The 10,426-nt window shown below is 45.6% G+C and overlaps 1 long non-coding RNA gene across 1 annotated transcript; it reads right to left on the bottom strand.

Annotated features, from left to right (window-relative positions):
* Positions 1-1,345: 1,345 nt before the first annotated feature.
* On the bottom strand, positions 1,346-2,842 carry LOC141627432 (uncharacterized). Its single transcript, XR_012536998.1, has 3 exons — positions 2,658-2,842; positions 2,491-2,558; positions 1,346-1,438 (listed from the first exon to the last, which is right to left on the bottom strand). It is a non-coding gene; the product is annotated as an uncharacterized LOC141627432 (long non-coding RNA).
* Positions 2,843-10,426: the final 7,584 nt, after the last annotated feature.

The following is a 10,426-nucleotide window of genomic DNA, read 5'->3' as shown; positions in this document are numbered from 1 at the left end:
CCTAAAGACACCCTAGAAGGGGACGAGTGAACCCTTTTTTGAGGACAGGATTTTAAAAAGGGGCCTAGGTGTCCTAAAACGGGACGGGAGAGGGTTTAGGGTTGGATTAGGGGGACCCGTGGTAGCGGTCCGCCTAATCCAACCCTAAACCCTTTCCCTTGCTATTGTCATTCGAACACGAAAACCTAAAGACATCCTAGAAAGGACGAGTGAACCCTTTTTTGGGGACGGAATTTTAAAAAGGGGCCCGGGTGTCCTAAAACGGGACGGGAAAGGGTTTAGGGTTGGATTAGGAGGAACGCTACCGCGGGTCCGCTTAGTCCAACCCTAAACCCTTTGTAACACCCCGTATTTTATTAAGTTGAATAAAATTCTTTTAATTGCTATTTTGAATTTAATTACATCGTTTAACGATTTATATATATATGCTTAGCTAATTAATTAATTTCATCATAATTCGATACGTTAATTTTAATAATCATTAATAAGTTTATTTAAAGTTAGTTCGAATTTATTGAAGTTAGTTCGGGTTTATTTATTTAATAATTTCCGTTTCTTTACGAGTCCTTATGAAAGTTGTTTTAAGTGAACATATACTCGTCAGAGACTATAAAGACCTATCTATGATGAAGGCCGAAATACTCACCTAGGACCTAGTCACAAATTAGTCCCACTTGAATATTTTAGCCCACACCACCCAAAACTCACCACATAAGTCAAGTAAGACACCCACTTAACCTTAAGAGGGCAAAAAGTTCTACTTACCAACATAAATTCTAACATTCTATCATGTGAAAGCTATATAAATGTCTATTTACAGCATACAATCCCAACAGTTCCTCAATAAGAATTCAATACTAACTTCCAATTCTAGCAATTAACAATATAAAAGGCTTTAGGGAAAACTAGGGCCATTTCCACAAAATAAGAAGCTATTTAAATTCAACTAACTAAATAAGAAGCTATTTAAATTCAATTAACTACACATGTGAAATAGAGATATAATAACTGGCCTAAAACAAGAAAAAGGCCGATTATCTAATTCATTCAACCGAATTTTTACCCGCAACCCCAGCCTGCGGCAGTGCGGGTCAAATTGCGGGTGACCAATCACTCAATTAACGACATCGCATCACCAAAGGGACTAAGGCTCGATTTTTAAAAAGGGCGACAATCAACAAAACATTACAATTATCACTATAAAATTCATTTTGAGCCTATTAATTACAATTTCAATTTACAAACTATCCTAACATGTGATAATTATCAACCACCTAAACACTTATCAAACAACAAATACAACATCAACTACTAATGTGACATTAATTCGTCGAGTAACTCGGAATAGTTACCTTTCGCTAGCAAAGAGACAAGTAAAAACTTGAGAAAGCTTCTAAAACCCAAAATTACTCTTCATCTTCAACCCCATATGAGCCACCTAAAATAATTATGTGAATGGACGATATTAACGAACTATCTTTATATAAAATATGAGACGTAAATTAATTTAATTATATTTTAAATAAACCAAACTCGCGACTTAGCCAAAGGCTATCGCTTAGGCTAGGCCACGGCCAAAGAGCCACGCTTAGGCCACGGTTAATCAAGCACGGCCAAAGCCACGGCTAGCTCTTCGCTAGGTCATTGCCACAAAGTGGTAAAGAAAGCCACGGCCGCCAGCTACACCCTATCGTCTGTACCGTCTTCTGACGGTTTCCTAGGCCAAACCACGACGGATACCACCCAAACAAAAGACCCAAACCCAACATGTACATGTACTTGAGACGTTAGCTAAGAGGTTGGTTCAAATTAACATAAAGAAACCCGTCAAAACAGCCCGCTAAAACTGCTCGACAAAACCCATTTCACTATTAAAGAAGCTCATTTGTGACCGTCTTAAGACGAAATTTTAAGCATTAAAATGATAGTATCCATTCAATTAAAGTATCCAACATGATTCCCCACTCCACCAAGAATCCAAAGGTACCAACTTTTCTCAAAACGGATAAGTAAAACTCGTATAAAACCGTCTCAAACAAACACCACATGAACCGATAATCCTAAATCCATTAGCCGCTAATTGCAAACTAACCAACAAAAGGCCTCGTTAATTCATGGAGCACTAACTTGCACTTCACTAATTCACTTAACAGTTGACCACAAGATGACAACATCCAAAAGCTATAATCTCGCCTAATTGACAATATCAATAACACTCATAATTAGTAATCCCATAATTGGTACCACCTGATCCTTTATCGCATGATTAAATTCAACTAACCAAAGTTTTAATCAACTGAATACCCATTATACACTATCGTGAAAGGCTCAGACTATCATTCGTCTACTGTCACTAACAATTCAAAGTCTCAAAGTACCAAATCTCAACCCGTCTCACCAATAATAAAATTAACTTACCAATAGAAAATATAATAACCAGTAATATAAATAAGGTGACTAATAATATTAGGATCGGTAGAATCGTGTTACCTTAAACGCCCCTTATTCTTCGAATAAATGGTCCACAAGGCACGAGCCTCACCCCGGGTCTTCGAATCCTTCATAAAAGGGCAAAAAAACGGAATAAAGAAGCTAAAAGACGACACTTTTATAAGACGGCGAAAGACGAAACCACTACGAAAAGGAGACTTTCTTACCTTAAAAGGAGGAGGAAGGAAAGGGGAAGAGAATGGTACAAAAATTATCGAATTTGGTTGAGAATGGAGGCGGGATCTGGGGTTTGAATGATCGGAAAATAGGTGATGGAGCTGTTGATTGTTGTTGTTGCTGTTGAGCGAATGACAGAAAAAAAAATAAAGAAAATGGAAGGGGGAAAAGTGACGGTACATCATCAACAACAATAATAATAATAATAATAATAATAATAATAATAATAATAATAATGATACACCAGCTAGCTTGCTAGCTTCTAATTATACGTACGTTTCTTCATCGTTAAGTAACTTCGTTCGTTTTTAAAACCGTTTCGAGTTAATAAAATCGGTTTTTAATAAAAGTTTCAGTAATAAAACGAAATTAGTAATAAATAGATTTAATGAGTGAAAATAAAATAAACTCAGCTAGTTAACGGAAATAATACGATATTAGCTTGAATCGGAATTATTAGCGATTTTTACAAAACCAACGGATATTAATAAAAATTGCTAATTTAGTGAAATAAGCTCAAAATAGCTAATTGGACGGTTTTGTTCCCAAAATCCATCTCGGGTTCACTTAAAACAACTTTCATAAGGACTCGTAAAGAAACGGAAATTATTAAATAAATAAACCCGAACTAACTTCAATAAATTCGAACTAACTTTAAATAAACTTATTAATGATTATTAAAATTAACGTATCGAATTATGATGAAATTAATTAATTAGCTAAGCATATATATATAAATCGTTAAACCCTTTCCCTTGCTATTGTCATTCAAACACGAAAACCTAAAGACACCCTAGAAGGGAACGAGTGAACCCTTTTTTGGGGACGGGATTTTAAAAAGGGGCCCGGTGTCCTAAAATGGGAAGGAAAGAAAGGTTTAGGGTTGGATTAGGCGACGCTACACCGCGGTCCGCCTAATCCAACCCTAAACCCTTTCCCTTGCTATTGTCATTCGAACATGAAAACCTAAAGACACCATAGAAGGGGACGAGTGAACCCTTTTTGGGGACGGGATTTTAAACAGGGGCCCGGGTGTCCTAAAACGGGACGGGAAAGGGTTTAGGGTTGGATTAGGCGGACCGCTAATCCAACCCTAAACCCTTTCCCTTGCTATTGTCATTCGAACACGAAAACCTAAAGACACCCTAGAAGGGGACGAGTGAACCCTTTTTTGGGGACGGGATTTTAAAAAGGGGTCCGGGTGTCCTAAAACGGGACTGGAAAGTGTTTAGGGTTGGATTAGGCGGACCGCTACCGCGGGTCCGCCTTATCAAACCCTAAACCCTTTCCCTTGCTATTGTCATTCGAACATGAAAACCTAAAGACACCCTAGAAGGGGACGAGTGAACCCTTTTTTGGGGACGGGATTTTAAACAGGGGCCCGAGTGTCCTAAAACGGGACGGGAAAGGGTTTAAGGTTGGATTAGACGGACCGCTAATCCAACCCTAAACCCTTTCCCTTGCTATTGTCATTCGAACACGAAAACCTAAAGACACCCTAGAAGGGGACGAGTGAACCTTTTTTTGGGGACGAGATTTTAAAAAAGGGCCCGGGTGTCCTAAAACGGGACGGGAAAGGGTTTAGGGCTGGATTAGGCGAACCGCTACCGCGGGTCCGCCTTATCCAACCCTAAACCCTTTCCCTTGCTATTGTCATTCGAACACGAAAACCTAAAGACACCGTGGAAGGGGACGAGTGAACCCTTTTTTGGGGACGGGATCTTAAACAGGGGCCCGGGTGTCCTAAAACGGGATGGGAAAGGGTTTAGGGTTGGATTAGACGGACCGCTAATCCAACCTTAAACCCTTTCCCTTGCTATTGTCATTCGAACACGAAAACCTAAAGATACTCTAGAAGGGGACGAGTGAACCTTTTTTTGGAGACGGGATTTTAAAAAAGGGGCTCGGTGTCCTAATACGGGACGGGAAAGGGTTTAGGGTTGGATTAGGCAGACCGCTACTAGCGGTCCGCCTAATCCAACCCTAAACCCTTTCCCTTGCTATTGTCATTCGAACACGAAAACCTAAAGACACACCGGAAGGGGACGAGATTTTAAAAAGGGGCCCGAGTGTCCAAAAACGGGACGGGAAAGGGTTTATGGTTGGATTAGGCGGACCGCTACGGCGGGTCCGCCTAATCCAACCCTAAACCCTTTCCCTTGCTATTGTCATTCGAACACGAAAACCTAAAGAAACCCTGGAAAGGAACGAGTGAACCCTTTTTTGGGGACGGGATTTTAAAAAGGCGTCCGGGTGTCCTAAGACGGGACGGGAAAGGGTTTAGGGTTGGATTAGGCGGAACGCTACCGCGGGTCCGCCTTATCCAACCCTAAACCCTTTCCCTTGCTATTGTCATTCGAACATGAAAACCTAAAGACACCCTAGAAGGGGACGAGTGAACCCTTTTTTGGGGACGGGATTTTAAACAGGGGCCCGGGTGTCCTAAAACGGGACGGGAAAGGGTTTAGGGTTGGATTAGACGGACCGCTAATCCAACCCTAAACCCTTTCCCTTGCTATTGTCATTCGAACACGAAAACCTAAAGACACCCTAGAAGGGGACGAGTGAACCATTTTTTGGGGACGAGATTTTAAAAAGGGGCCCGGGTGTCCTAAAACGGGACGGGAAAGGGTTTAGGGTTGGATTAGGCGGACCGCTACCGCGGGTCCGCCTTATCCAACCCTAAACCCTTTCCCTTGCTATTGTCATTCGAACACGAAAACCTAAAGACACCGTGGAAGGGGACGAGTGAACCCTTTTTTGGGGACGGGATCTTAAACAGGGGCCCGGGTGTCCTAAAACGGGACGGGAAAGGGTTTAGGGTTGGATTAGACGGACCGCTAATCCAACCCTAAACCCTTTCCCTTGCTATTGTCATTCGAACACGAAAACCTAAAGACACTCTAGAAGGGGACGAGTGAACCATTTTTTGGGGACGGGATTTTAAAAAGGGGCCCGGGTGTCCTAATACGGGACGGGAAAGGGTTTAGGGTTGGATTAGGCGGACCATTTACCGGGGTCCGCTTAATCCAACCCTAAACCCTTTCCCTTGCTATTGTCATTCGAACACGAAAACCTAAAGACACCCCGGAAGGGGACGAGTGAACCCTTTTTTGGGGACGAGATTTTAAAAAGGGGCCCGAGTGTCCAAAAACGGGACGGGGAAGGGTTTATGGTTGGATTAGGCGGACCACACACGCGGGTCCGCCTAATCCAACCCTAAACCCTTTCCCTTGCTATTGTCATTCGAACACGAAAACCTAAAGAAACCCTGGAAAGGAACGAGTGAACCCTTTTTTGGGGACGGGATTTTAAAAAGGCGTCCGGGTGTCCTAAAACGGGACGGGAAAGGGTTTAGGGTTGGATTAGGCGGACCGCTACCGCGGTCCGCCTTATCCAACCCTAAACCCTTTCCCTTGCTATTGTCATTCGAACACGAAAACCTAAAGACACCCTGGAAGGGGACGAGTGAACCCTTTTTTGGGGACGGGATCTTAAACAGGGGCCCGGGTGTCCTACAACGGGACGGGAAAGGGTTTAGGGTTGGATTAGGCGGACCGCTACCGCGGGTCCGCCTTATCCAACCCTAAACCCTTTCCCTTGCTATTGTCATTCGAACACGAAAACCTAAAGACACCCTAGAAGGGGACGAGTGAACCCTTTTTTTGGGACGGGATTTTAAACAGGGGGGTGTCCTAAAACGGGATTTTAAAGGGTTTATGGTTGGATTAGACGGACTGCTAATCCAACCCTAAACCCTTGCCCTTGCTATTGTCATTCGAACACGAAAACCTAAAGACACCCTAGAAGGGGACGAGTGAACCTTTTTTTTGGGGACGAGATTTTAAAAAGGAGCCCGGTGTCCTAAAACGGACGGAAAGGGTTTATGGTTGGATTAGGCGGACCGCTACGGCGGGTCCGCCTAATCCAACCCTAAACCCTTTCCCTTGCTATTGTCATTCGAACACGAAAACCTAAAGAAACCCTGGAAAGGAACGAGTGAACCCTTTTTTTTGGGGACGGGATTTTAAAAAGGCGTCCGGTGTCCTAAAACGGGGACGGGAAAGGGTTTAGGGTTGGATTAGGCGGACCGCTACCGCGGTCCGCCTTATCCAACCCTAAACCCTTTCCCTTGCTATTGTCATTCGAACACGAAAACCTAAAGACACCCTGGAAGGGGACGAGTGAACCCTTTTTTGGGGACGGGATCTTAAACAGGGGCCCGGTGTCCTAAACGGGACGGGGAAAGGGTTTAGGGTTGGATTAGGCGGACCGCTACCGCGGGTCCGCCTTATCCAACCCTAAACCCTTTCCCTTGCTATTGTCATTCGAACACGAAAACCTAAAGACACCCTAGAAGGGGACGAGTGAACCCTTTTTTGGGGACGGGATTTTAAACAGGGGCCCGGGTGTCCTAAAACGGGACGGGAAAGGGTTTATGGTTGGATTAGACGGGATCGCTAATCCAACCCTAAACCCTTGCCCTTGCTATTGTCATTCGAACACGAAAACCTAAAGACACCCTAGAAGGGGACGAGTGAACCTTTTTTTGGGGACGAGATTTTAAAAAGGAGCCCGGTGTCCTAAAAACGGGATTTTAGGAAAGGGTTTATGGTTGGATTAGGCGGACCGCTACGGCGGGTCCGCCTAATCCAACCCTAAACCCTTTCCCTTGCTATTGTCATTCGAACACGAAAACCTAAAGAAACCCTGGAAAGGAACGAGTGAACCCTTTTTTGGGGACGGGATTTTAAAAAGGCGTCCGGGTGTCCTAAGACGGGACGGGAAAGGGTTTAGGGTTGGATTAGGCGGAACGCTACCGCGGGTCCGCCTTATCCAACCCTAAACCCTTTCCCTTGCTATTGTCATTCGAACATGAAAACCTAAAGACACCCTAGAAGGGGACGAGTGAACCCTTTTTTGGGGACGGGATTTTAAACAGGGGCCCGGGTGTCCTAAAACGGGACGGGAAAGGGTTTAGGGTTGGATTAGACGGACCGCTAATCCAACCCTAAACCCTTTCCCTTGCTATTGTCATTCGAACACGAAAACCTAAAGACACCCTAGAAGGGGACGAGTGAACCATTTTTTGGGGACGGGATTTTAAAAAGGGGCCCGGGTGTCCTAAAACGGGACGGGAAAGGGTTTAGGGTTGGATTAGGCGGACCGCTACCGCGGGTCCGCCTTATCCAACCCTAAACCCTTTCCCTTGCTATTGTCATTCGAACACGAAAACCTAAAGACACCGTGGAAGGGGACGAGTGAACCCTTTTTTTGGGACGGGATCTTAAACAAAGGCCCGGTGTCCTAAAACGGGACGGGAAAGGGTTTAGGGTTGGATTAGACGGACCGCTAATCCAACCCTAAACCCTTTCCCTTGCTATTGTCATTCGAACACGAAAACCTAAAGACACTCTAGAAGGGGACGAGTGAACCATTTTTTGGGGACGGGATTTTAAAAAGGGGCCCGGGTGTCCTAATACGGGATTTTAAAGGGTTTAGGGTTGGATTAGGCGGACCGCTACCGCGGGTCCGCTTAATCCAACCCTAAACCCTTTCCTTGCTATTGTCATTCGAACACGAAAACCTAAAGACACCCCTAAGGGGACGAGTGAACCCTTTTTTGGGGACGAGATTTTAAAAAGGGGCCCGAGTGTCCAAAACGGACGGGGAAAGGGTTTATGGTTGGATTAGGCGGACCACTACGGTCCGCCTAATCCAACCCTAAACCCTTTCCCTTGCTATTGTCATTCGAACACGAAAACCTAAAGAAACCCTGGAAAGGAACGAGTGAACCCTTTTTTGGGGACGGGATTTTAAAAAGGCGTCCGGTGTCCTAAAGCGGGACGGGGAAAGGGTTTAGGGTTGGATTAGGCGGACCGCTACCGCGGGTCCGCCTAATCCAACCCTAAACCCTTTCCTTGCTATTGTCATTCGAACACGAAAACCTAAAGACACCCTGGAAGGGGACGAGTGAACCCTTTTTTGGGGACGGATCTTAAACAGGGGCCCGGTGTCCTAACGGGACGGGAAAGGGTTTAGGGTTGGATTAGGCGGACCGCTACCGCGGGTCCGCCTAATCCAACCCTAAACCCTTTTCCTTGCTATTGTCATTCGAACACGAAAACCTAAAGACACCCTAGAAGGGGACGAGTGAACCCTTTTTTGGGGACGGGATTTTAAACAGGGGCCCGGGTGTCCTAAAACGGGACGGGAAAGGGTTTATGGTTGGATTAGACGGACTGCTAATCCAACCCTAAACCCTTGCCCTTGCTATTGTCATTCGAACACGAAAACCTAAAGACACCCTAGAAGGGGACGAGTGAACCTTTTTTTGGGGACGAGATTTTAAAAAGGAGCCCGGGTGTCCTAAAACGGGACGGGAAAGGGTTTATGGTTGGATTAGGCGGACCGCTACGGCGGGTCCGCCTAATCCAACCCTAAACCCTTTCCCTTGCTATTGTCATTCGAACACGAAAACCTAAAGAAACCCTGGAAAGGAACGAGTGAACCCTTTTTTGGGGACGGGATTTTAAAAAGGCGTCCGGGTGTCCTAAAACGGGACGAGAAAGGGTTTAGGGTTGGATTAGGCGGACCGCTACCGCGGGTCCGCCTTATCCAACCCTAAACCCTTTCCCTTGCTATTGTCATTCGAACACGAAAACCTAAAGACACCCTGGAAGGGGACGAGTGAACCCTTTTTTGGGGACGGGATCTTAAACAGGGGCCCGGGTGTCCTACAACGGGACGGGAAAGGGTTTAGGGTTGGATTAGGCGGACCGCTACCGCGGGTCCGCCTTATCCAACCCTAAACCCTTTCCCTTGCTATTGTCATTCGAACACGAAAACCTAAAGACACCCTAGAAGGGGACGAGTGAACCCTTTTTTGGGGACGGGATTTTAAACAGGGGCCCGGGTGTCCTAAAACGGGACGGGAAAGGGTTTATGGTTGGATTAGACGGACTGCTAATCCAACCCTAAACCCTTGCCCTTGCTATTGTCATTCGAACACGAAAACCTAAAGACACCCTAGAAGGGGACGAGTGAACCTTTTTTTGGGGACGAGATTTTAAAAAGGAGCCCGGGTGTCCTAAAACGGGACGGGAAAGGGTTTATGGTTGGATTAGGCGGACCGCTACGGCGGGTCCGCCTAATCCAACCCTAAACCCTTTCCCTTGCTATTGTCATTCGAACACGAAAACCTAAAGAAACCCTGGAAAGGAACGAGTGAACCCTTTTTTGGGGACGGGATTTTAAAAAGGCGTCCGGGTGTCCTAAGACGGGACGGGAAAGGGTTTAGGGTTGGATTAGGCGGAACGCTACCGCGGGTCCGCCTTATCCAACCCTAAACCCTTTCCCTTGCTATTGTCATTCGAACATGAAAACCTAAAGACACCCTAGAAGGGGACGAGTGAACCCTTTTTTGGGGACGGGATTTTAAAAAGGGGCCCGGGTGTCCTAAAACGGGACGGGAAAGGGTTTAGGGTTGGATTAGACGGACCGCTAATCCAACCCTAAACCCTTTCCCTTGCTATTGTCATTCGAACACGAAAACCTAAAGACACCCTAGAAGGGGACGAGTGAACCATTTTTTGGGGACGAGATTTTAAAAAGGGGCCCGGTGTCCTAAAACAAAGATTTTAAGGGTTTAGGGTTGGATTAGGCGGACCGCTACCGCGGGTCCGCCTGATCCAACCCTAAACCCTTTCCCTTGCTATTGTCATTCGAACACGAAAACCTAAAGACACCGTGGAAGGGG

The sequence above is a fragment of the Silene latifolia genome, chromosome Y (genome assembly GCF_048544455.1).
Source record: "Silene latifolia isolate original U9 population chromosome Y, ASM4854445v1, whole genome shotgun sequence".
NCBI lineage: Eukaryota > Viridiplantae > Streptophyta > Magnoliopsida > Caryophyllales > Caryophyllaceae > Silene > Silene latifolia.
Note: the sequence above shows the minus strand (reverse complement) of the source record. Positions and strands in the feature narration are given on the sequence as shown.